The sequence below is a fragment of the Scleropages formosus genome, chromosome 5 (assembly GCF_900964775.1).
Source record: "Scleropages formosus chromosome 5, fSclFor1.1, whole genome shotgun sequence".
NCBI classification, from domain to species: Eukaryota; Metazoa; Chordata; class Actinopteri; order Osteoglossiformes; family Osteoglossidae; genus Scleropages; species Scleropages formosus.
In genome coordinates this window covers 22598936-22625947 of record NC_041810.1, presented here as the reverse complement: position 1 = coordinate 22625947, position 27012 = coordinate 22598936, and the positions used below count along the sequence as shown (strand labels likewise).

At 44.5% G+C, this 27012-nt stretch overlaps 1 protein-coding gene across 7 annotated transcripts in view; it reads left to right on the top strand.

Moving 5' to 3' along the window:
• Nucleotides 1–27012, top strand: part of LOC108942299 (synaptotagmin-1-like) — a 127742-nt gene that overhangs the window by 22764 nt on the left and 77966 nt on the right. The window contains exon 1 of one of the 7 annotated variants that reach the window (XM_018765534.2): nt 19442–19653. The exons of 3 other annotated variants lie outside the window; for them this stretch is intronic. The gene's annotated coding sequence lies outside the window, so the exon portion shown is untranslated. Of the gene's footprint in view, nt 1–19441; nt 19832–20608; nt 20628–27012 lie in introns of those variants that run through there. 3 more of the 7 variants (XM_018765530.2, XM_018765531.2, XM_018765535.2) reach the window with 3 other exon arrangements.

Sequence of the window (27012 nt, the reverse complement as noted above, 5' to 3'; positions counted from 1 at the left end):
ATGTCAGTACGGTACTGGACTAGAGGTACATACTAGAGGTAACCCTACCAATCAGGGGAAGGGTACCGGCTTTTGCGACTTCCCGTTTGTCTAGGAAGAGACCGATATAATGTGTTTATTACAGTGCGTGAGGCTTTTGAGAACCCCCACCTGGGGCCTTCTCTGGCTGATGCCGTAATGACTCCCTGCCGAGTCGTCCCCCCCGCTTAATGAGGACGTCAGAGGAAGGGAGTGCAGACTGCAGCGACCCTCACCGAACGCTCCTTTTCATATCGCGGAGTAATGAAGTCGCACACAGAGCTCAGCATTAAGGAGGTACACGGGCAAGGAGAGCATCTTGGTGTCAATTTCCCACAATCGTTCTCTCCTCTTATTACCGTGACAATCATATGCTGTTTTCTGTCCCGCTGGTGCCTGACTGAACTGTAGCCTTTATAAGGTTATTTAAAAAGACTGAAATGTGACTCTTCTTAGGCTTCAGCTCTGCACGTCTTAGGCCGAATGCTTTTCTGTGTTGTGTTTGGGCGCTGGTATGTACCTATGAAACAAAGTGATGAGAGGTGTTATGCGGCGAATTTATCGTTGTCCTTTAGACTTACGTCGACAAACGCAAAGGTGAGTGGTGCGGAGTGTAGCACCGCTGTATCACAGCACCTCTGTTGATGTGGTGTGGGTTTGAATCTGGTTCAGCCTGTGTGGAGTTTGCATATTCACCTTGGGTTCAGATGGTTGCCTCTGGCTGAACCAAAAGCCGAAGACACGTGTTTTGTGTGTGTGTGACATAAAAAAAAAAAAAAAAAGTCTCTTTTGCATATGTAATTCATTTTATGTTTTCAGTGTATTATTACAAGGTAGGGGGTGCAGTGGCGCAGTGGGTTGGACCGGGTCCTGCTCTCCGGTGGGTCTGGGGTTCAAGTCCCGCTTGGGGTGCCTTGCGACGGACTGGTGTCCCCTCCTGGGTGTGTTCCCTCCTCCAGCCTTACACCGTGAGTTGCCGGGTTAGGCTCCGGCTCCCCGTGACCCTGTATGGGACAAGCGGTTTGGAAAGTGTGTGTGTGTGTGTGTGTGTGTGTATTATAAGGTAGGACTTGTGAATTTGTGCGTCGTGCATAAACTGACCTTTTATATTCATTCTGTGTAAGGGACAGCTGGTGGTGTGGTGGTTGGGGTTGCTGCTTCTGGATCCAAAGGTTGTGGGTTCGATCCCCACCTCTGGCTGCAGCACCCTTGAGCAAGGTACTTACCTTAAAATTGCTCCAGTAAAAATAAGCCAGCTGTATAAATGGGTAAATAATTGTGAGCTTGTAATAACTGCAAACTTAACATTGTAAGTCATTTTGGAGAAAAGCCTCAAGGTAAATGTTTGTATGTGTGGAGAGCTACAGTGTAATAGAGTGGCGTCCTGTCCAGGATGAACCGTGCTCAGCCTCGTGGCCTGTGCATCAGTGATAGACACTGGACACCGTGACCCTGAGCCGGACAAGTGGTTCTTAATAGTCAGTCAGTAAGAAAAGTATGTGAGTATACTGTGTTTAAGACAATATATTGTACTCCAGCTTGATGTTCTGTCTCACCTCATGCAAAATATATACCTGTGATCTGTTAACACTTATATACGAAATTACACTTGAGAAACATGTCTGAGACTTTAGTGCTTTACAGGTATCCCAGAATAGCTTTCGCTGCCAGGGGAGGGGAAGGCAGCTGTTCTCTTCATTGATCAGATTGTTGTTTAATCCCTGGCCAGAGATGCAATCCAGCTACCTTTAACTGCATCAGCTGATGTTCCATGGAGTATACACACACACACGTGCGCACACACACACTGTAGACCTTGGGATCACGACTCTAGCTGCACTGAGAACATCACTTACGGCTGGCAGACAACGCCACCCTTTCACAAGTCAGGGCTACAACGGCAGGGTACAACCTCCACCTTTACACTCATTGAGTCCTCTCACTATGGTGCTCGCACCATAACGGACGCTGACTCACGGACACTGCAAGGAGTACGAAGAACATCATCATGGGAGACAGGGGAACCATCTTATTGCAGCGCCCTCCTGCAGCGCATCTCAGACACACGTGTCCGTCTGAATTTCGTCGTGTGAAGAAAAGAGAGGCAATTCAGAGACAATGATCTCTAACATACTGACCTCCCACTGTTAAAGGAAAGTTAAAAAGCAGCCAAGAGATGAAAGAGTTTGAGTCATAGTGGCATGATGGCTTGGCAGGTGGTGCTCTGCCCAAGAGCTTCAGAGCAGCCGGGTCCCGTGTGGGCTGAACTCTATTTGTCCTCCTCCCCAGCGCAAAATCTTACATGTGGCAGTTCGCAGTGTACAAACGTTGCCTTGCGTGCTTTTTGCGGACATTGGAGTCGTCCAGCGCCTAGGGCTCCGTGTTTCATTTATGAGTGCGTGCTGCTCCGGGGAGTGATCAGGCGAGGGGCCGTGCTGGGTGGATTTACACCAAGTTTATTTTTGTATTTTATTAAATAATTTAATTGTAGAGATCATGAAGAAACACAAGTCACCCTTCAAGACAAAGCTCTCAAGTACTTGCAGTAAAATAAGAAAGTCCAGCCTTACTCGCAGAAAAACAAAATTCCCTTTCCGGTCTTTCTAGCATTGGCCGCACCTGGTGCGCATTGTGGGAGTGGCCATGTGAAGGCGCCTGCGTACTGCGGTGTGTCCCTATACTCTTTTTTTTTATCTTACAACACATTTTCAGATCTTCTGATTTCTGGCTGTTTTCGGTCTAAAACACAAACCCAGAGTAGAGTGACAAGGACGTCATCGCGGTGGTGTGTCTGCATGACGATAAATCAACGATGTAAACAGAGACCCCCGTGGTGTTCCCGGATCCAAGGGAGGTTCGAAGATGGAGTTCAAAGTGCCCATCTTACCGAGACTCCGCCCTGGAGTGGCTTGTGATTCCTCATCAGTCAGGGTGGTTTCTGCCAGGGTCCGCACCGCTCCCGATCTGAGCGTGGCGAGGGGGTGCAGCTTCGGCTCCAAACTGTCAGGTCGGCGTCAAGCCAGGGTCTGGGTGAATCAGAGCGACCGTGCCCTCCGAAAGGGTTATTTATAGATCACCGCTCCTGCTCGGGATGCGTCCCCGGCCCTCTCCTCTCCCCTCCTTTCCTGTTTAGAATGCAATTACCTTGCACTCGCCTCACTCCTCCGTCCTCCCCGGGGGCAGAGGTGAAGGTGCGCCGTTGCGTGCATCGTCCTTGTCATTTTCCTGTCACATTCTCCATTTAATAATTCATGATTTAAATTAAAGCTGTGTGAAAGCATGTCAGCCTCCTGCAAGCTGTGCGGAGGGTGCGCACATGGGAGGGGGCGTCACATAGCGCCTTTGTGCGACTGCATCCTCGTTCTTCTGCGACATCTAATCAGCGGAGCAAGGCTGGGGCAGAGAGGAAGAGGGCAACATCTCCGCATCAGGAGTCACACATGGCTGATGGTACATGAAGAAATGGGCGGCATGGCGGTACAGCAAGTAGCGCTGCTATTGCACGGCGCCTTGGTGGTGTGAGAGGACATGGGTTCAATCCCTGCTCAGTGTGTGTGGCGTTTCTATGCTCTCCTTGTGTCTGTGTGGGTTTCCTCCGGGTGCTCTGGTTTCCTCCCACAGTCCAAAGACATGCTGTCCAGGTTCACCCACAGTGTGTGAGTGACAGAGTGTTCCACTGATGCATGGATGAGTGATCCAGTGTAAGTAGTGTATCTAGCAGTGTAAGTCATCACGGTGAATAAGGTGTGTGGGCTCATAACACTAAGTGGAGTTCGTTGGAAGTCCCTTTGGAGAAAAGCATCTGCTAAGTAAATAAACGGAAAATGGCTCAGACTTTTTCCTTTCCTCATTACCCCATAAGCATTTACACGTTCAAAGACCCGTCTGTAATGTCTTGCTATCAAACAGGACGTCTCACCCCCTCGGCCTGCCCATCTGCCACAGCCGCCCTCGTTGCTGATGCTACCCACATTCCCCACGCCACTCGCGCGCTTGCAGAAACTGCTGGCATCACCCTGGCGTTTCAGAAATAATCAGTCAGCCAGACATCGAACCGACACTGAACCAGGGCTAACGCAAACGGGCTCAATCAATACCGTAAACACGGCGCAACGAGACCCACGTGGGCGGCCGGCACAAATATGACACAGACTGAAACCGTCGTTGTGACACACGGGAGCTGAAAAGAGTGCGGTACCCACAGTAGCGACACTCGGGAGCAGCGTCTCAGTTAATTCCCCTGACCCCTCCAAATAAAAATCTCTTGGAATGAGTTGCAATTCACAGTCACTTTAAAAGCTCGTTTCATTGCTTGCACGAGGGGAAAAGCAGTTGCGAGGAGTTCCGAAAGCTAGGGCAACATTCTAATTTTAGTGGGAAGGTAGAAGCGGTGTTTACAGTCGATGTATCGCGGCCAAAAGTGTGTGTGTGTGTGTGTGTGAGAGAGAGAGAGAGAGAGAGAGAGAGGGAGAGGGAAATAGAGGTACTGATGAAGAATATTAGCGAGTGTGAAACTCAGACGCCAAGGGAGCTAATTAAAACCGCCATCTGACTGATCCAAGATAACAAGCGCTCAAGCGCATTGGGTACAAAAGGCCCAATTGTGCTGATTAGATATTTCGATTCCTCTGCTCAGCAAAGCAGCGGCCAGAATGTTAGTCAGCAAAAGCAGCGGCGCAAGAAGGGGCGAAAGCGGCAGCGCGCGGCCCGTCGCTAACTATAACGGCGCGCCTCAGGAGAGGAAATAGCGTTCTGACGAGTGCCACCATTCCACTGCTGTTTCTTCCGCCGAGTGTTTATTTTACATTTATGAAGCAAGAAGAACTGACGGGGGGCGGCTTAAAGGGCCAGCACCGGTCTTTATGGGAGGAGTCAATGGTGAGACAGGCCCTCCTGCCAGATGTTCTTTAGATGTTTGCATCATGGCTGCTGCTTTCATCCATTTCTCCCTTTCTCTGCCTCACTTTGAGCTCTGAATTTTGTGCGTGTTTATTTCCGTTTTCGTCCGGGGCAAATAAGGGTAGGGATAAGGCAAAGGAGGGAAAGCTTGCTGCGGTGAAATCGTGGTCAAACTAGAGCCAAACACTAGCAATTGGGGTTTGCAGATACGCTGAAAACGTTAAATTTTTCATGATTCAGTGAGCAATTATAGAGATGTTTCTCTTGTACCGCTCGGCCTTCGCTTCCAGCGTTCTTTTTGGAGGAGTCGGCCATTTTGTACCTTGTTCCATCTCACAATTACTGTTGTCATTGAGCTGCAGATGGACAAGTAGATACCCGCACAGAAGATAACGTCACGAGGAGATGTACATAAGAAGAAGATAAGGAAGGAAACCTTCACGTGTCGCGTCTGTTGCCGACACTCCCGACGCCGCACGTTCGGCACAACGCATCGGCTGTGCGAAGCTGTGTGAATGTGACTTATTTTTTTTGTTCTTTTCTGAGAGAATACACTGAAGAGCGGTCCTCGAACTGCCTTTCGCCTGCAGGAAGAAGGGTGCGCACTCCAAACTCACAGCTTCTGCGAACAAATATGTCTAATTTGTCACCCGTCCAAGCAGACAGCGTTGGAAAAAGAACAAATCCCAGTTGGCTCTCAGGCATAGTGAAGTGCGGAAGGCCTCAAACCACGTCTGAACCTCAGAAGAAGGCTTTAGCGCGGTGCGCCGTCTCACAGGAGCTGCTAGCAGCACTGGAGCGGCGCAGTCGAAAGTCTGTCTTCGGATTCCGTCCGTTGCGATGCGTCCTCTTTGTGTGCGACGGAACCAAGCTAACAAGCGTTGCTTAGTAACGAGCAGAACATCTCTGTCACGTCGATCCGGGGCTTCAAAGCTTTTGAATGGGGAGCGGCGCTCGGTGCCGTTTTTAACTCCTTGCCATCTGTCACGAGCCGGCGGGACCGCCATTACCCCGCCGTCACCGGCAGACACGTTCATTTTTAACGAAATAGTTACTGCGAGTTTTCAGACGCACCGTGCTGTGCCTTTATTCTAAAAAAGATTTAAAGATTAAAAAAAAAAACACAAAAGGAATGGATCGTTAACTCGGCCTTTCTGTGGGCGTCGACACGCGCGTCATATTGGCATCGCGTAAACGGAGGACTGTGCGACTGGCCTATGCTCTGATCACCCGAGAGCAGCGCAAACAGCGCGAAGGGACCCGCCGCCGCTGCGCGCTTCAGCTTCCCATGACCTACTTTATGTCACATGCACCTATTTTTCATGTGCGTTTCGGGCATTCGACTTAACGCCCCCCTATTACATTCTCTCTTTATAAATCAATTTCTAATTATATATAAAGCAGAAATAAATAAATTAAGGCAAAATTGATATCGATGCTGAAGTTGCAGCATTTGTTACAGTTTACCGCTGCTGCATCAGAAGACTTTAAATAAATGGACCCCGAGTACTTTGCAGCATCAGCAGTGACTCTCCGCTAATGGTGCTTTCGCTATCGTTAACCCAGTGTAATAAGAGGATTCCATTTTGATCATGCATGTACAGGACATTGTATCAGTTGGGCCAAAAATAGAAAGCAGGGGTGTATGTTTTGCCAAATGCTGCCATGAAAGATGATTTCCTGTGATTCTCATATATCTCACCAGCCTGTACTCTTAATGTCTTCCAAGTGCTGTTGCAACGCAGCGGCGCTTGTCAGCAGTCAATGTTATCGTCTTTGTCCGTGTTGAATTCTCTTTTCGGGTGAGAAGGGTTGAGCTCCTGACGCTGGGGCTCTCACGTGTAAGAAGCCCTATGAGCCCCCAAGAGAGGGGGAAGGGGGGAAGCGCGGTGAGTCGGTGGAGCTCCGTCATACTGGTTTGTCCTAATTAAACTGGGATCCGCTGAACAGCCAGCGCTATCTGTGCCAATCTCCCCCTCGTCTTGGAATGGCCACAAAGCAATATGGTGTGAAACTTTCATCATTTCCAATGATGTCGCCGGCTTGGAATTAAAAAGAGAAAAATGGCTATAATGCTATGAACTACAGCCGTTTTCCCCTACTTTTATGAGGCGTTACGATTTTGAAATGTGCAGACTGTTTCCCTGCCTAAAACCATGGTATGAAATAGCGTGGTCAACAATCTGAGCATCTCGTTGATGTGCATTAATGAGACAATAGCTGTTGACAGACTCACAAACCTCTGTGTGAGATCAAAGTAGTTACTGGAAGCTGAAATATACCTCTTTCTAGTTGGTTCTTTTACCCATCTTATCTCACCGTCTCAAGTCTCTGATTTATGTCACAGTGGTCTTCCCTCTAGGGAAATGAGTGGATGTGTGGAAATGGTGTAAATGGAAGGCAAAGACTGCCTCCAGCAGCACGATTACTCCATTGATCATGTTGGGTATCTTTGTGGGAAGACTTGCATGATTTCCAGCATGTTTTGATGTCAGGAGATGGAAACAGGCAAACGTGACTCTTCGCGTTGATGGCAAGCACGCTTCCGTAGCGCGGTCCCTGCATGTGCCTACGTAGGGCGAACCTGCAACGCCCTCCCTCGAATTCCATTATGTTGCTGTCACTGGTTGGCTCCTTGGCTGCTCCTGATGCGCTGCATTTAATTTTCACCGATCCAGACGTGGCTCGCCTCAGTGTTAACAGGAGCACGATTTCTGTTATCTTTGCTTAATGTGCAAGGCCGTCCGAAAGCGGGCAGAAGTCACTGGAACCTCTGGCATACCCTCCGGAAGAAAAGAGACAATGCCTATTGCTCACATCGAAGGGAAACAGATAGTGTTTTTCATCTCCCACGCACACTTTGATAAGATTCCGAGTGAATCAGACACAACCCTGCTGATCCCGCAGAATGAGGTTGTCATTTCATCCTCCTTGAAAGTAATCTCCATCTCGGCGTAATTATTGAAGTTGTCCTTTACTTTTTTCCACCGTAATTGCACATTTCCGAATGTTTGCCTGAGGAAAGCTTGCAGTTGATGAAATAAATCTGAAATGGCCCACTTCACTGTTTGTAAGCACCAAATCAACAAAAATGGTCAATTTGCAAATACAGCTTATTGCTTTGGAATTGCATTCCCCTGAAACAACATAGGAGCCCATCAGCGAATGTCACGTATTATTTTTTATACCTAAAGTTGTTTTATGAAAATGGAGGGAGAATAGGCAAATGTTCAGTTAGTTTGTGGACGATTTGATTATAACTGGTTGGGGTTCAGTCTCTTGTAATTTCATTCAACGTTCGGAATAACTTGACATGACGGCCATTTAGCGTGCTGCTGTAAGTTTTTATGTTCCAGAAGCAGGGTACCACTTAAACTTTTATTTTTATATGGTGATGTTATCTGGCAAAATACAAATATGTTAGTGATTACATTTGAAATTGTAGTTTTGGCTGATGTCAGTATTGTAGAAAACAAAATAATGAACAGCAAAATATGGCAGAAAGAAGCCAGATAGTGATTATGGGCAAAAATTTCAGCGTGTGAGTTGCTATATTGCTTGTGCTTTCATTGGAATTTTTCTGCAAAAAACATTTTTCATAAAAACATCAGCTTAAAAATAAAATAATTTTCCAAAAGGTTCTAATCTTCTACCTGCCTTCAACTGAAATGACAATATCCATGAATCCTTATGTTAAAAATTGTCATCTTACTCTTGTTGATGCTCTTATTAGGGGACAGCCAGTAGCATAGTGGTTAGAGCTGCTTTGGTTTGAGCTTTTGGCTCAAAAGGTCGCAAGTTTAATCTCCAGCTGCAGTACCTTTGAGCAAGGTACTTACCATAAATTGCTCTAGTAAAATACCCTAGCTCTATAAGTGGGTAAGTAATTGTAGGCTTGTGATAACTGTAACCTTAACACTGTAAGTTGCTTTGGAGAAAAGCATCAGCTAAATGAGTAAATGTAAATCTCATTGGACTTTAATCTAGACACTTTCTTTTGGTATGTTTCAGTCATTACAAAATACTGAGGAAACGTGAGGCACTGAGGTTTAAAAGGAAATTTTATGGTAATTATTTCTTGAACGTTAAAAAATATATGTAACTTAGTTGTTGACTGTTTAGAGCCAGGTGGGGGTGCAGTGGCGCAGTGGGTTGGACCGCAGTCCTGCTCTCCGGTGGGTCTGGGGTTTGCGTCCCGCTTGGGGTGCCTTGAGACGGACTGGCGTCCCGTCCTGGGTGTGTCCCCTCCCCCTCTGGCCTTATGCCCTGTGTTGCCGGGTAGGCTCCGGTTCCCCGTGACCCCGTATGGGACAAGCGGTTCTGAAAATGTGTGTGTGTGTTTGTGTGTGTGTGTGTGTTTAGAGCCAGTGGATGCTGTATATTGCTTGTCTTCCTACCGCCCTTTGTAGAAACATGTATATGATTCAAAATGATGCAGGATACATTTTTATTCATAAAAAAAGATTAAATCACTTCTCTGTGTAAGGTGCTGAATGTCATAGTACCACAGGCCATTTCAGATCATTATGCTCTCTGTTCATACAGTATTTTGATTTATGTGGGCTGTCAAACATTATACAGGTAGGTACTCGATACATAAGCATTACATCAAATCTGCAGCTCATAAATGCCTCATGTCATAAATTTAAACCAGAACAGTTATTCGCCAGCACATTTAATATAACCAGGCCATCCACATGTCCATGTTGATATGTCTGAAAACAGACAAGTTGGGTCCACCTATGTTGTCTGGTGCTTGATGTCAACAGTTCAACAAGAAACGATAACCTTGTAATTTTTCCCAGCTGTCCCTTCAACAGTTAAAAGTGGCAGGTTCCCCAGCACTACTGTTCCGGTGACATGCTATACGTGGTCGGCCACTAAGTGCTCCAGCAGCCCCATCCCTCTCACTTGCAGCGTCCTACAGTTACTTCCCTAGAGCAGCAGTGAATTTTAAGTTTGTTTGTGTGTCTCTAACGTACAAGTTATTGGCAGACAGCAGGGTCTTTCTGGTGTGACGATATGAGGGCTCAAATCCATTGATTTCTGCGAAGAGCAACTATGCGCCAGGAGAACAATACGGCTCTGTCGGTGACAGTCTTCAGCAGCAAGCTTCTTGTTTGTTTTTCGCGACGTGCTCGTCTTCAAGAAGCACCACCTTCCCAAATGGCTCCCTCACGAACTGCTCCGTTTGCCTTTTACATGTAGGACATGAAAGGCAACTTGACCTCTTGGAGTTTGTTTTCGCTCCAGAAGGTTTAAGTTGGGGTTAATAGCTGAATGCACCATTCAGGTCTTATACTCTCTTTTCTGATCACTGGTTAAACCATAGATCCCGCCAAGACAAGGTCTTTCAATCAATGTACGGGTTATTTATCCACTTATCCTGGGCTTTGTGTGCCTTGCTTTGACTTTTAGTGATTGCGTGTCAACTGGTATCTTGAATATGAGAAGCACTGAAGACAGGGGTGAAAGTGGTCCTTTCTCTGCCTTTGAAATACAAGGATGAAATGCTGATTTTATAACAATGAAGCAAATTCTGTCTAGTGTGCAGGGATGTACATGCAGGTCTTTTGGATAGTCCAGCTTATTTCAGGCATCTTTTTGATAAAAATGTTGAGCGTGCTTTGCTTTTAGAGAATTCTTCCCCGAGTCCACAACCTGATGCTGACCCTTTCACACAAGCAATTTCCACCCTTGTTCAAAGTCCATTTCTTGAAGCAATAAGAAAGTTACAGTTGTGAAAGGTCTTTCAGGGAAGGAGCACAATATTTAGAGGGCTCTGCGGTCTTTGTCTGGACAGATACTTATTTGTCTGATTTTTAAGGCTGTTGAATGAATTCCAGCAAGAAACGGAATCGCTGGGATTTCAGATTTTTATATACAGGTCACTCTAATTAACTTCAAATGAACATATTTAACAAACTCATGAAAACTCTCAGCAGGAAATATTTTTTGACCAGTAAGACATCTTGACCCTACTGCAGGGTATGGCATGTTGATGCCTGTATATGGAGAGAGGTCACCTCCAGCGACTATCTACACAAAGCGGGTGCCTAATTGGACAGGACACGCCGGGGTGTCGTGGGCGTGGGAGGTGGCCGCTGGCAGCACCACACTCTCAGATCCTGTGGAAGCCCCCATCTTCCTCTGCGGAGCTGACATTTAATTAGGAACATGAAAGGTGGCATAACATTTAGTAAGAGACATACAAAGGTTGTGTGTATAGTCTTAACTGTAATCAAAGCCTGAAGTGCTTAATTAAAACCAACAGAGCGGCCGAAGGGGATTTGTGGATGTGATTACTGTAGAAATCTAGAAGGGCGAGGATTGATTGCCATAACGGGCGATTAGCATACAAATCACAAGTACTGTATTTTCACAGGGGTCCCTTCAAACCCATTTCTGTGCATGAGGACCAGGTGTTCTTTTCCCAGCAACGTAACCTTTCCCAAAGAGGGGGAAGACTTACTTTTCAGTGCCTATAAAAACTCATCGTATTGAGTTCACTTCCTTTCCCCCCGATAACCCGATTTGAGAATTATAAATGCCGTGTTCTTTTTTTTTTACAATGAGACTGTCTTTGCACTTTAGTAAAATGTTCTTTCTGCTATTACCAGCTCTGCTTACATTTATTTATTTACTTAGCAGATGCTTTTGTCCAAAGCAATTTCCAATGAACTCTATGTAGTGTTATGAGCCCACACACCTTATTCATCAAGGTGACTCACACTGCTAGATACACTACTTACACTGGGTCATTCATCCATACATCAGTGGAACACACTCTCTCTGTCACTCACACACTATGGGGAAACCTGAACAGCATGTCTTTAGAGTGTGGGAGGAAACCAGAGCACCCAGAGAAAACCCACGCAGATCCAGGGAGAACATGCAAACTCCACATAGGCCGAGTGGGGATTGAACCCACATCCTCTCGCACCACCCAAGTGCTGTGAGACAACAGCGCTACTCATTGTGCCACTATGCTGCCCACACTGAACTTTAATTAATACAAAGATTTTTTTCATGACAGAGTTCTTGAACAGTTTGCTGAAATCTGGGGCGGCACAGTGGCACAGCAAGTAACGCTGCTGTCTCATAGCGCCTGGGAGCAGAAACAGAGTGACTGTGTGTCACAGCTGCTTTCCCAACTTGTGTTGCAGCTGCTGATGTTTCCATCAGCTTCCTGAGTTCTGAAGCAGACAAAGATTCCCAAAGCACCAAAAGACACGCTTTTAAGATCACACACATCTCTGAATTATTCCCCCTGTACTTAGTGAATCGGACGTAAGCCCAGCGCTTGCCGCTTGCCCTACTGGCAATCATCACACAGTGAGTTTGGATCAGAACCGGAGCCTGGCGCCTGCCTGGAGAAACTCAAGTGATGCAACTGCAGTGACAGCGAATCTGGTCCTCTGCTCCAGCTCGGAGCGTTCTTACATGCGTGTGCTGGGCACCTTCGGAATTGGACGTGTCATGAGATCTGTTCTGCCAGTTCTCATTTCGTTAACAAAGTGCTATTTGAATGCAAATGCGACCGGCTTCCCGAGACATTTGACAAATATCGCTGGATTGACAGGCTCTTAATGGCTGCAGCACGGCGATAATATTTATTTTCAAATGTGCTCCGGTGCTTGGAATTTTCTGTTACCCTGAGGTAAAGGGACCAGTTTTATATTCCCCATTTGGGACAGCTTTTGGGCATGAAATTAATTTTCAGGATTTTAAAGCCTCTGCTACTGCTGAATTGGACGCATGTGAAATGTAGACTCTTGATACTTTGGTTTGTAGAACAACTAAACCACTGAAACCCACAACACTTATTATGCCATTGAAACTGCTGAAACTGTTCGGAATATGTCATATATATATTGCGAGTAATTAAATGGCACCATCTCCTCTCCTTTACCCTTTCCTTGGTGTGTGTGGAGTGATTTCGAGCGGGACTCCAGTCCTCAGTTAGGCGCAACCTTTCTTGCTTTGGACCCCTTTCTCCTTCTTAGGACCTGTCACATACAGCAGGAAGCATTTGCTACTATATACAGGAGTCAAAAAAAAAAAAAAAGTCAATAAATTCCTCTTAAAAGTCTTGCACTCTGAAAAGCCCAGGAAAACTTTTTAATGATCGCTACAGAACAGCCAATTAAACTTTTTCCCTAATATTTGCACCTAGTTCATTAAAACCTATCGCTGCAGTAAAAATACGTGACCGTGCTAAGTTTTTTCAGATCATTATTCTGTCATGAATGACTCACTTGTCTGCAAAGCCATTTCCTCTGAACCAGCTCCGTCTTTTACACTTTATGCTGGAGTGGTGGCAGGGTTGAATTTATGGTTTATGCATAGCTTTCCTTTCTTTTAAAGCAGAGCGACAGGGAGAATAACACAGGGAGTGCGGACGAATGCTTTCAAATTGGTTTTTTTTTCTCCTTCAAGTACGGTTTTTTTTCACGAGTCCATTGAAGCTGTGATTCGGGTCGGCTACCCGTGCACATCTAAGTGGGCCGGCTTCATTTACGTGTTTGTGCGTTTCTCTGCCCACCCTACCCCATCCCTTTCTTACACAAGATGACGTCAACCGTCACGTCCCACACAGGCCCAAAGTAACCTCTTCATGTTACGGGTATGAAAGAAGCGACTTTGGCTTATTCATTACCGGTCTTGTCAAAACAGAATCCGGTTTCACACTAATGGGGTTTTTTGTCACCCTCATGTGTGATGTTCAGAGAGAAAAACTGTAATTTACACAAGTCTGTGGGGTCACAGGAATCTGCCCCCCTTTAAGTTAGCTCTTTTTTGAGTCAGTAATGTTTTTCTTTGTGCTTTCAGTCCTACTTGTCTGCTCTATTTGATCAAAACATACTGCATAGGGTGGGATGGGGGTTCTAGGTACAGCAAAATAGCGTGACGAACCCAACAGCTTCAGAAATACAAAAGTATGGCGCGCTCTTGTTCTGCAGAAGTGCCTGAAAAGAACGTTAGTAAAGAAGCACCAAATATTTCTTAAAACTACAGATTGTTGCTCTTAAAGAGCTACTGTGAATAGCATGTTGTTCTCATTAGGACGTCTGGTCGTGTAGTGGTTAGAACTGCTGCCTTTGGATGGTTGGAAGGTTGCAGGTTTGAATCCCACCTCCAGCTTAATTCCCTTGAGCAAGGTACCTACCCTAAATTGCACCTGTAAAACTACACAGTCCAATGACATGTTGTTCAGGTTCACCCGTAGTGTGTGAGTGACGGAGAGAGTGTGTTCCACTGATGTATGGAGGAGTGACCCAGTCTAAGTAGTGTATCTAGGAGTGTAAATCACCTTGGTGTATAAGGAGTGTGGGCTGATAACACTACATAGAGTTCATTGGAAGTCGCTTTGGACAAAAGCATCTGCTAAATAAATAAATGTAATATATACACTTTTATAGCATGACCATATAGAGAACCATAAGTACGACTGAGGGAGTGTCTTCTATAATGAACATACTGACAGTGGCTTTTAAAAATAGTGAATGACTATACTCGAATGCAGCTCCGTCTGTGTGGAGTTTGCAGGATCTCCCTATGATTGTATGCATTTCTGACACAATTCAGGTGAATTGGTGACACAAAATTGTCCATGGTGAGTGCGTGTGGATGAATGAGATGATAATAATAATAATAATTAATCTGCAGTCAGATGTGATATTTGATTGACACCAATCAATAATTATCATTTATTGAGATTGTCAGTATTACAGGACATTGTTATCACATGGAGAGGGGGTGCGGTGGCGCAGTGGGTTGAACCGCAGTCCTGCTCTCCGGTGGGTCTGGGGTTCGAGTCCCGCTTGGGGTGCCTTGCGACGGACTGGCGTCCCGTCCTGGGTGTGTCCCCTCCCCCTCCGGCCTTACGCCCTGTGTTGCCGGGTAGGCTCTGGTTCCCCGCAACCCCATATGGGACAAGCGGTTCTGAAAATGTGTGTGTGTGTGTGTGTTATCACATGTTGCCTTGCTACAAGCAAAATTTGGTTGTGTACAAAGGAAAATTATTTTTCTATTCTACAATTTTCTTAAAATTTCCCTTTGATGTTTATTTCATGTTTGCTTGGTTGTTGTTGAATGTTGAATCATTACCGTGAACCGATAACCGGGGACAGGAACAGTGTTGATAGGAGTCATCTATTGAAGGTTGGCAGCACCTGTGTGTGGTTGTACTGACTGTTGTGTCTGTGTCAGGATGGTGCCAAACTCATTTATGGAAATAATGTAAGAGCATTATGGGCAGAAATGCTGCTGTACTGAATTTATAAGCCTGTTATCTGGGGAGGGGAACGTTTATATATTTACACCGTTACCACAGTTCTTATTGTAAAGGATCCCGTTGATGTGGTGTGGCATGGCATGGCATGGTGTGTTTGACCAGTGCCTCCTGTGTGACATGTCTGGGGTTCAACCCCCGCTAGGGGTGGCTTGCCGTGGACTGGCATTCCATCCAGGGTGTGTCCCCTCCCCCTTCGGCCTTGCGCCCTGTGTTTCCGGGTGGGCTCCGGCTCGCCGCGACCCCGCTCGGAACGCGTGATTTTTGGGCTGGTTGGGATCCTGTTAGGAGAGGGGTGACTCTATGATCTCCATGGGGAAAAACCATTTTTGACATTATCACATAAGCAATAAATACCTAAACCTTAAGTTTTGTTTTTTATGTCAGTTTCATGTTCTGGAATTAAACTGGTACTTGACTCATGGGCTCAGTGTGTAAACGTTATTATGTAGTTGTGAGCTGAAAATGTCAGATTAAGAAAAACGAGAGAAAAAGGAGGCTTCTCATTTCAGATGTGTGATGCTGTGAAAGTGAAATTCCAAATCCGAATGCAAAGGAGGCCTACTGAAGATGTGTTGAATTTGTTTAGAGTTTTAACTCGACAGGACGGCCACTGAAAGCTTTGGAGGACTGCGCACACCTTGCTCAAGGCGTCACCAACATCACTCCAGATGCAATTGCTGGCACTTATACTTCAAATAGGTTGTATTTGAATCCTTCAAGTCCTATTATCAGTTGACATCACTAGACACCAAGTGTGAATCTGTAACAACTGGCTAGATCACTGGTTGCTTCCAAATCGCTCAAACTGGGTGGCACAGCGAGTAGTACTGCTGCTTCACAGTCTCTGTGTGGAGCAAGAGGATGTAGGTTTGATTCCCACTCAGTCTGCATGGGCTTTGTGTTTTCTCCCCGTGTCTGCGTGGATTTCCTCCTGGTGCTCTGGTTTCCTCACACAGTCCAAAGGACATGCTGTTCAGGTTCACCTGTAGTGTGTGAGTGACAGAGTGTGTTCCACTGATGTATGGATGAGTGACCCAGTGTAAATAGTGTATCTAGCAGTGTAAGTCACTTTGGTGAATAAGGTGTGTGGGTTGATAACACTACATAGAGTTCATTTGTATTTACTTAGGAGAAAAGCATCTGCTAAATAAATAAATGTAAATTACGATCTAAGTTTAAATTGTTAACTTAAAGCCTAAGCCTATGAAATGTTTTTAAACATCGTGGGGAAAAAACTTTCCAACAAAAATATCTTAAATACAGAGTTACAGAGATATTGTAACTTCTTGATGATTGTTCTTGTTTCGATCGGAAGGCTGCTGTGACTATAATGATTCTTTCTGAGATAGTTCTGAACGTAAAAACACCATTTCACAATTGTCTAAATGAGGGCTAATTCTACACCTCTTCCACATCTGCCCGCTTGGTGGTCCGCCACACAAAAGGTAAAGCACAAAGGTTCTCAGTTCTGGCTCCGTTGTGGTGGAACGACCTCCCCCTCTCACTCAGAACTGCTGAATCTCTCTCCACATTTAAAAAGGGTCTAAAAACTTACCTCTTCCAGACTCACTTTGCCCATGATCTCTTAAGCTCATGTAAGGTCTAAATGTTATGCAGCTACTCGTGTGATGAACATTGTTTCATATGGTAGAAAGAAACAAACCGACTGCACTTTAGAATCATATCTGCATCTAAGTGTCTCTTTCTCCTAATGTAATGCACACATTGTATTTTCTATGAGATGTATGTCATTTTGGAGAAAAGTGTCTTCTAAATGAATAAATGTCAATGCAATTGATGGATGTACTAAAAATCATCTTCACTGCTTACATGCTGAAGATGAGAGTACCAGAGAGATGACGTACCCCTGTATGGAAATGTGAAAACTGTCATATTCTACACTTTTTTTCTACACTTTTATGGCACCTGTTGAAAACTTTTTTTCTGTTTACATTAAAAACCTACCTTTTGGTGTTTATACTAAACATATTTTCTTGTGAGCTAAGTTTAACTTTTTTTGGACGTGAACTTTTATCGTGTGCTTCAGCCTTCTAGTCTTTGTACTAGTTAATACACAATCTTTACACATATTCGTGTTTTTAAAAAGCTATCCATGAGATGGTCCAATTCATACTACTTTAATTTTTGAGTCTTGCGTTTATTTGATCACTTCAGTCAGATTTCAGACAAAGTCATGGCCTTCACTCCTACAGCACTGTTATGTGTTAGACCGTATATTGATTTAATTATCATAAGTCAGTGCAGCAATTGATAGAGATCAGAAAATGCATCCATGAGGTCTGTACACATAAAACATTATAAGTCTCTCTAGGATTTGAAAATATGCACGCTGGACATTGTATTTATCGTTGGAAATGTCTTTCTCTTAAAGGTAATTTTTAAATGGAACAGTCGGTTACATGCAAAACATGATTTTTTTTTTTTAAATTCTATTTCGCTTCCTGCTGGTACAGTGGGACTGAGGCTAATGAGCCTGCCACTCTGAAAAGGCAATCAGACCCTTGGCCCTCCATCAAAACTGCTTTTATGGGAATCCATTGCTGTGGTTCATAGTGAGTTTAATCTCTGCATGCGCTCACAACAAAGGGCACTGAAACACTGATTTTTTTTTTACAACATTATTTTCTCCCCTGAGTTACAGAAGAGGTTGATGGGAACCGACAGCTGGATACATAAAAGAATATCTCAGAGAAAAGAGCTGCAGCCACTCTCCTCCCCTGGGACAATAATCCAGCATTTCACCTGTAAAGTACAGTACCGCCATTTTCATACAAGGCAAATCAAAAAGCTCTTTGCAAACACTTTAGTGAACCACTCGGTGATACTTCAGTATTTGGTGATACTTTATGGAAATTAATTTATGTATGGGTTATTTTTTTGCTATAGTTATCAAATAAAATTACACATTCTGCCCTCAAGACAAGAGAATTTAATAGAATTGATATTATATCTCTAAAAAGTGGGAATAACAAAGGCCTCACCAAAGAATGACCCTTTTACCTTTATACTTTGTGTTTTTCTTTATTTTACAGATCAGTGAATGTTTTCACCAAGGGCAACTAAGCAACTGCAGTAATTTAAACATTTTCTAATGTTTCATACCATCAGCTTCACACCTCCAACTATCATTGAGAATGGCTGAGATTATTCAGATGTGGCCAGGGAAACTACAATTATTTAGATTAATTTGAGCAATTAATGATACAGCATTTTACAGAGAAATAATCTGACATAATGGCTTCTAAATTAAGTGCTTTACATGTATGAGCAAGTGCTGTAGTGATGACTCTTGGTTTGAATCCTGCTCCTGCTGTGGAACCCTTCATCAAGTCCCTTACCTTGAATTGATGCAGTACAAATACCATAATGTAGAAACGGGTAAATCGCTGGAAAGTCAATACAGGCAAACAGTATGCCCTAAATGCATGACTTATTTGGTCCTTAATCTGCATCTGTCTCTCCTCCTGCTAATGTAATGAACACATTGCATTTTCTATGAGATGATGTAGTACGTCGCTTTGGAGAGAAGCGTCTGCTAAATGAATACATGTAAATGTAATATAAATTTATTATGTGAAAGAATAGATGGAATATTGAACTTTGCTAGCAGTCGAAAGGATGCTTTCAGATACTTTATTAAGTGTTTTTATGGTGCCTGGATTCCACAAAGCTTGACTGTTGCTGGAAAAGCTCATCGGAAAGAGCTGCAGGAGAAACTCTTTAGAAAGACCTTTGGGTGATGCTGACTGCAAAGACTTTTAGGAGAGATCTGTTGGAAAGACCTACGAGGTACTCATTTGTAAAGCCCTAGGAGATAATGGTTGCAAGGAGCTTCAGGAGATACTGGGTGGAAAGACCTTTAGGAGACACCCTGAAGAGCATGAGGTGGGTGGAAAGAGTTTTGGGGGGTAGTTACTCGTTCGTAAGGACCTTGAAGTTGAATAACTGAGCTCTGGGAGAGACCCAGGAGCTCTGAGCTCGTCTCAGCACTCCGCGTCAGGTACGAGTTACACACTGCACGGTCAGTGGCTCCTAGAGGACCTCGTTCATCATTGGAGCCCAATTTCCCAATATTGAAAGTAGCACCGCTAGGAGGACGAGCACCTCTCCTCTCGTACTTCGTTTCATGAGCGCATTTTGAAACCACTATGCGACTGGTGAGACGTTCGAAAACGCGTTTTCTCCGTTGCTGTGTGTGTGCGTGCGTGTGACCTCCTGAGCCTGCTGAGGTACATTTTTTGTGGCTCGGTCCTGGACTGGAAGAGGTGTTGTCGTCTTTTGTTTGTTTCTTTTTAAGATAATTTTAAATAACAGCCCTTGGGAGACCTGAAGACTCTCGTGACGCGCCGGACCGAGCGACACAAGGAAGGAGGAGCCGTGCGAGCGAGGCGGTCCACATGATGAACGCGACCCTACGGGTTTGTGCTCCGACCGCACAGGAAACACGTCTGCTCTCGAGCTCAACTCAAAGTCGGTCAGTCACTTATCGCGAAATGCCCGCCGTTACAGTCTGAGGTAGACAATTACCTCTACAGGAAAGAGCGATTGGGAAGGTGAGAAAACTCCGACTGTCGCTGTCTTGAGTTAATGTTGCGGGTAAGTCTTCGATATAAATGTAGAATAAAATTGAGAGTAGAATCGTGCACTAAATCATAATGTCGGTGGACAGTCCACCGCGGTACCTCAATCCAGCCTCAACTTTCTTAAGTCAGGCCCGCGCGACTCGCAGTTACCTCAGTCACACACGGTATCCGTCCTGCTCCTCTTGTGCTCAGAAATGCCATTTTTTCCTTTTTATTTTAGTATTTTACTACCTTTTTAGTCTGCAGTCCGTTGTCATGGTAATCCAGGCCAGTTTTAACGCACAGCGAGTTGAGTGTTGGCGAAGTCTGAAGAGCACATCCGATCGCCACACACAACAGCGCTGGTAAAAACGGTAAAAGTGAGGTATGAAACGCTTGTATTGACGCAGACTTGAGTTGTTCTGTTAAAGTCGCCTTCTCCGTTGTTTTGTCCTCAACAAACTTGTTTGCTTCTTCGGTCACACCCTGTTACACTAAATTATCATACGACGCAACTGTGCATTCCCGAATATTCCAGAATCTCAGAAACTTAACGTTTATTTAGCCGATGCCTTTGTCCAAGGAGACTTGCAATGTTACATAGTGAACATAGCAATCATTTACTTGTTTATATAGCCATGTCATTTAGCTGTCACACAGCTGTGCCGGATCAGATTTAAGACCTGGTTATAGCCAACAAAAGCATCAATAAAAAGAACTGCTCCCAACTATGATACTATCTTATCTACAAGACTTGATCATCTGCTACACCCCAACCAGACCGCTACGCTCTTCCACATCTGCCCGCTTGGTGGATCCACGCACGAAAGGTGAAGTACAGAGTTTCTCGGTTCTGGCTCCATTGTGGCGGAACGATCTCCCCCTCTCACTCAGAACTGATGAATATTTGTCCACATTTAAAGGGGTCTAAAAACTAATCTCTTCCAGACTCACTTCGCCCATGATCTCTTAAATTCATGTAAGGTCTAAATGTTCATGCCTGTAAGGTATACGTGTTCACGATCATGCTCGAGTCAATCCTTTACAGTGCCACTCCTGCAACATAACAAATGTTTATATGTATGTGAAATAAAAACTACTAGGAAGGTGATTAGGAATCAGCAATATTCTGGTTAAGTTTTATGCAGCTACTTGTGTGATGAATGTTGGTGCATATGGTGAAGGAAACAAACTAAATGTACTTAATCAGACATCTGCAGCTATGTCTCTTTCTCCTAAGGTAATGCACAAGTTGTGTTTTCTATGAGATGTACGTCACTTTGGAGAAAAGCGTTCACTAAATGAACAAATGTAAATGCAATGTATTTTTTACTGCAGCAGTTGAGGTAAAGTACCTTGCTCAAGGGTACTACAGCAAGAGTTGGTACCTGAACCTAGAACCTTTCACTTTCAAGGCAGAAACTCCAGGTTCTTCATTACCTGCCCTCTCTTCTCCTGGCAGTAGCAAATATCCCCTACTCTGTAGGAGACTGACCACCCTCTGATGAAGACCATTCTCTCCCAACATTTTTCTTCTTAAGCTTTCATTCTGGCTAGTTCAAAGCAAAGCATCTTTTACGTTGCTTCCTCTGGTGGGTCGGGGCAAATATCCACTGGGCAGAGGTGGGGTGTAATTACACTGTGCTACTTTATCCATTTGGCCGGCTTGGATCCAAAGCGACTTGGTGTAGTGTGCAGTTCTCTCACCATTTCCAAGTTAAAGCAGCTGGATGTTTCACTGACGCAGCAGAAGGATATGCACCCTGGCCCCAGATGCCAGAACAGTTCTGCTTCAAGGATTTCAATCTGCAGGCCCACAAACCTTTGATGGCAAGTCTGGGTGGACCACCCACTAGATTCATCGCACCACCTGGTGCCCAGAATACACCAGCCTGTGACACATCGAAAAATGGAGGCGACCAACAAGCAAAGGCTTCTCCTGATGGATGTGTAGGAAACACCCAAGTCAGAAATAATTATGTTGTTTGCTTATTGCTGAAACCTCGTTCATAAAAGCCTCACTTCCTCATGTACTTTGTTCATGTCTAGCTCTGGACACCAGCATGACTTAATTGTTTTTGGAAATTTATTTTATTTCAAGATGTTAAGAAGAGTCATTTTTCAGTTCATTGTAAAGGTTGTCCCCATTGGGCAAGACATATCTGTAATTCAAAACACCCTTAATTGAATACTGGAATTAGGGCAGCTTTTTCTGTGTCCCTCAGAGATGGCAAATGTTGCTGTCCCGCTCACCGATAGCACCCCCTCTTCTTTTTTCCCCACTACATTAAGTTAATAAAAACAGACAAATTGTTGAAAACCATCAGCCTTCACCTCAGTAATGCATTGAATTTGCCTCGGGTGATATATATATTTATTAGAGCGGTTCCCAAGGAATAAGTTCTGTAGATGCCACAGGATGATGGGAGTTGGTTTTGTATGGATGATGTTTCTATCTTTAAGAAATGAAGGCACTTGACTGTTGGACTTTGGCGCCGAACAGCCCTTACTGATACATTCTGCCCCACCTCCTTATGAGGGAGAACAATTCTGTTGTGTCCCGCTTCCCTGGAGTAGCCTGCTTGTGCTCATTCTTCCCCCTTTGTGTGTTTTTACTGCATGTTGTGTTCTTGTCACTCTTAGCAGATGGGTCATCCCAGGAGGCTTGTCTCTGTGGATCCATTAAAACATCCCCCCCCAAAGTCACTTTTAGCTGTAGGACTCTAGCAGGCTTGTTTTTCAGGAGAGTGTGAAAAACTCGATTTTAATGCTTTGCTTCTTCTATATTGTTTTTTCTGTGAAAAAACACAGAGGACTGACACTGCAAGGCATCAGCAGTATCGCCATTTAAAAAATGTAATTCTTTTTGTATTGTTCTCTTTTGATGGTCATTTAGCTAAAGATGAGTCAGTGACACATCACGGGAAAACTGCACCACACACAAAAGTCATAGACCTTGCACAGTCTGTCATCTGTCAGATTCACATTCATCCTGACAATCTAAAGGTTTCCATTAAACACAGACTTGGTGCTCTGTACTAGCAATGAGATTGAGTAAGTGTCACTTGACCACATGCTGTGCAGTTGATGAAATTGCTCAAGCCGTTGTGCATAAGTGGAATGGCCATTTATTGATAGATCCAAGACAGGGTAGACCACTTATGAGATCCTCACTGTTTGACTGTAGGAAGGGATCATCTTGTTTTATTATGTTATGTGCTTTGGATGGGAGAAATTGACAGTTTGGACCTGAGGAATTGCTAGTAATTACAGATGAAACTGTAAATTGCTTTAGGTAAAAGTGTCGACTGGATGATAACTGGTCCGTAGCAGATTTGACTATTTGTGCAGGAGGGTCCTTTACAGTGAGTGGGGCCACAGAACTAGGCGTATCTGTCACCTGTGATTGATGCAGATCATGTTCCCCATACCCGGGCTCCCCGGAATTCGCTGACTTGTATCTGTTCGGCACCCAGCCAGGTGGCGCGTCTTATCTCATCAGCGGGTATATCAATCACAATGTGGAATAGCAGCCATAGTCTGACTCCCCTTCTGTCCTGGCCACGCCTCGCTCCGTTGCCCCTAGTGCCCACTTGCTGCCAGCCGTGGCTGCCGCAAGTGTTTCCCATCCCACGATCTGAACGCTTTAGGAACGATCTCCCTGTTAATCCTTTTAGATTGTCTCAGAAGATAATCCAGGCTGTGCCTCTTGGCAGAGGGAAATTGGCAGTGCGCGTTCAGAGTTATCCAAAATTTGGTCACGGGGGCAGTGGGCCTGTGAGCTCAATCCTGTAAGCTGGCTGCAAATTAGGGAGGGCGTGGAGCAGTCACTGTGTGCTGTTCGGAAGACTTACCCTTTTAACAGTCATTACAGCACAAGTCCTTCGAGGAACCTCTTAAATCCTGCATCACTCCACTATTGATTCCTGGTGCCCTGTGCTCAACTGAGGGCTCTTTTATGTCCTGGCCCTATTATTTGCTTTGGTGTCTAGGGTTAGCTTTGCAGATGTACACTGCTAGTAAAGTGAATCAAATCATTTGATCTTAATACACCATCTCTAAGAAAATCTCCAGTGCATTTTTACTGCCACGTTCAGAAACTAATACAAACTAGATGATGCATTCTTTATCAGTAAAATATACACCAAGGCATTTCTGTTTATTAGGATATCTTTATCAAAACTGCTTTTGGCCTTTGTAATATTTCATCAGTTGCCATAGCAAAGCTTCTAACACCTCACATTTTCTTAACTGACATCTGAAGGGCTTTGAATACGGCTGTCTGCCAAGCAATTATTTACATATCTCTATTGAGCTTCTGGTTTTCATTTACAGTATATTTAATTATATATATTTTTCTCATGAAAGTGAAATAAATACTCAAATATATTTTAAAGGAAAAGGATTTAAACATTGAACAAGAGATGTATGATATATTACTGATAGGCTATCTGGCAGCAGTACATTCTCAGAAGGAAGAGTTTTGCTGCATTCTTGATGCTATGCCTCGGCTCCAAAAAGGTGTTTCAGACCTGAATGTAAAGCTTTTAAAGCTGCTCTGTTTAGACATTACCTTTACCACAGTGCTTTTGGCTGTGCATTATTATCCCGCAGAGAGGCAATCGAATTCATGGGGAGGACCATCAGCGTACAATGGCAAATCTTTAATCCCAGCTTTGTGCATACACACGTTCATTGCTTGGACACCTTGGATGTGTCCTCCCATTACAGGAGCTGCGGTCTGAGCCTGGAAAGAGGCCCTTCTACATTTGTGCAGCCAGTTACTGCACAGGCTGCTGAGAAGCTTCAGTAGTGTTGACTCAAAAGAGGTGGGCTCCTTACCATGACATTGCTTGTTCAAATTGGGCAGTGCATATTTTAGTTTCAGGAAATAATTAAAATTCAAAGTAGAGGAATGGCTGCCATGTCACTGATTCATTGTGATTAACACACTGGTTTATTATTTTAAACTGCTTGTCCAGTGGAGGGTCCTGGTGATGTGGAGTTTAATTCGGAAGCATTGTGAGAGGCATGGTGCACCCTCAATGAGATGGGATGCCATTTAATCACAGAGCAATCAAACACACAAAATAGGCAATTTAGAGTTACCAGTTCACCTGAAACACATGTATTTGGATTGTGGGAGGATGCCGGAGCTGCCCAAGGAAACCTGTTGGAATATGGGGAGAATATGCAAACTCTTCACAGCCTCAAACCACTGTTCTGCTATGCTGCCACTATTATTAACCCAAAATGCTTTTATCTTGCTGCATAACTTGTAGGTTTTTACATTTTAATAAAATGGAATGAAGCGGAAAATGGTATTTAGTATGTTTAGTATACAATAGATGGAGGGTGGGACTCAATCCTGGGTTCTCCCCATCAAAGATAATAGCAACCTACATGCTACCTGCTGTGTGGTTCTTCTCCCATAATAACTGTCTGCCTAAGTGTGTGTCCTTGGACAAAAGGAAACTCCAGTCTTCGGTCTGGGGACTTGTGAAACCCTATGCTTCCCCTTGTGTCGAAGTTAGCCGTGGATTTAAGCCTCCCTTGGACAATGGAGTCTGTTAAGTGATATAGTGTTATGCAACTCAGAACACATTAAGAAGTGTGGTGATTATCAGCAGGCTAAGCATTTGTTGTGGCGAGTGTTTTGGCATAGCAGAGATCCTTACCATTCTGACTTTGAAATGAAGTAGTGTGAGTTGGGGATCTTCCTTGACCCAGTAGGGTGTGATTGTAGGTAGACTGAAATTAGGGCTCTCTCTAGTCGCCATGTAGATCCTCTCACCATGTCTGTCACAAAACCAGAGATCTCCTTGGTAACAAGGACATGTGGCACCATTGTTTCCTGTCATCTGTCACCCAGAGCTAGCCGGGTGTCTGGCAGGACACTGTGTCCCTCCCTCATGGGCAATCCTTCTTTTTTCTGCAGCTTCGATTACACTTTTAACCACACATGTTGAATGTTTTCCCTTTGTGCAGTAGGCACGCTGGTGGAAGCATATTTTTGATATTGAGTGCATGTCAAGGAAGGAATGAAGCAGGCTTTCTCAGCTCTAGAGCTTTTGCAAAATGCATACTTGACTGTTTTCTGTGTGCTGCTGGGGGCATCAATGTGTAGGCTCTCTGAAGGACTAATCTGGCAAAGATGGAATCCCAAAGAGCAGGGTAACAGAGTGCAAGACTGGCCTCCCAGCAGCACTCAGAAACCAGATGTTGCATTTACCATGCAGGAAGTAATGAACAGTAGCTTTCAGTAATTTAGACAGAAAGAGAGGCTTACCTGTTCAGTTGTATTTGATCTGCCAGTACTGAATGTAGTATATCTTTGTATGATTTTTACTGCATTTAAAACATTGTCCCTACAATGACAGGTAAAAGTGTGTTTGTCTGTGGGGGGATATACGCTGATAGTGTAGTGATTAGAGCTGCTGGCTTTGAATCCAAAGGTTGCCTGTTCAAATCTCACCTACTGCTGTAGAACTCTTGACTTGAGCAAGGTACTTATTCAAAATGTGCTCCAATAAAGTTCCTCATGTACACACATCATCTGAAAACGGCTTGCCCCTTATGGGGTTGTGGGGAACTGGAGCCTAACACAGGGCATAAGGCTGGAGGGAGAAGGGAACACACCCAGGACAGGATGCTAGTCTGCCACAAGGCACCCCAAGCTGGACTTGAACCCCAGACCCACTGGAGAGCAGGCTGTGGCCAAACCCACTGCACCACCATGACCCCAGAGTTCCCACGTAGTATAAATTGGTCAGTAGTTGTAGATAGCTTAACATTGTAAGTTGCCTGGGAGGAAAGTGTGACCTCAGTGAATAAATGTAAGCTTTGTATGTTTGCATGGCATTCCCAGACAAGTATATGTGAGCAAAAATTTACTTACATTCGGAGATGCTTTTGCACTTTTGTTGGATTAATTAACATCTGCCCCGTGACTGGTTCGCACTGCTTTTGAACAGCTGGTGCCAGTTTGTAAAAATTGCTCATTATTCCAGTTTACACACCTGATAATGTAAAAGTATGACAAGTTGCTGTGTTTTGTGTTGAGAATTCCATTTATTGTCCTTTGCGAAGTGTCAACAACTTAATGTTCTTTTGCATTCATCTTATGGCAGTTTAATATCACAGTTAACATGCCTGGAAAAAGGACTAGTGAGCATTAGACCTTGGAAAAGAACTGCAACCCTGTGGTTCTTGTTA